Source organism: Papilio polytes, unplaced genomic scaffold (genome assembly GCF_000836215.1).
Source record: "Papilio polytes unplaced genomic scaffold, Ppol_1.0 DF824221.1, whole genome shotgun sequence".
Classification (NCBI taxonomy): Eukaryota; Metazoa; Arthropoda; class Insecta; order Lepidoptera; family Papilionidae; genus Papilio; species Papilio polytes.
Genome location: NW_013524983.1, coordinates 8,130 through 8,681, shown reverse-complemented (window position 1 = coordinate 8,681; position 552 = coordinate 8,130). Strand labels below are relative to the sequence as shown.

At 27.4% G+C, this 552-nt stretch overlaps 1 protein-coding gene across 1 annotated transcript in view; it reads right to left on the bottom strand.

The window, feature by feature from the left end:
* The window catches only part of LOC106110611, a gene marked incomplete at its 3' end in the record, with an annotated part of 4,438 nt that overhangs the window by 2,705 nt on the left and 1,181 nt on the right, over positions 1 to 552 (bottom strand). The gene's annotated exons all lie outside the window — the stretch shown is intronic.

The window sequence follows — 552 nt, the reverse complement described above, 5'->3', positions numbered from 1 at the left end:
TAGGCACAGAGAAACCAACAAATAAATATGAGTGGATTGACGCCACATAGGTTGTTCGATATTGTTACTATTATAATAATGCAATAAAATGTTACACTATAGGATGTAGTATAATATTTAATAGATACGCAACAAAAATGAAATGGCATATCACACATTTGTAAAACATGATAAAAATTTGTAATAAGAAATGTAGCAATTAAGGTACAAAGTTTATATATGACTATATCGATGGCACACAAACTATTTAATTTCATTAAATTATAGTTGAAAATGCAATTGAAATAGTACGTAAAATAAGTTACAACTAATATGACCCTTATGTCGTCATGTAGGTTTTTTGAAATTAAGTAATAATTAATATAAGTATTGAATACATTGTAATAAACGCATCGGTATTGAGTAGTAAAATTTTCAATATGATTGTATTGAATAGGGGGCAATAATGTAGTATATATATAGGTATACGGCGTAATAATAGCTGTGTGTGTAGCCAAACTATTAATTAAACAAAAAATTTACTTATGTCCCCTTCAGTACGAATGCGTTCTA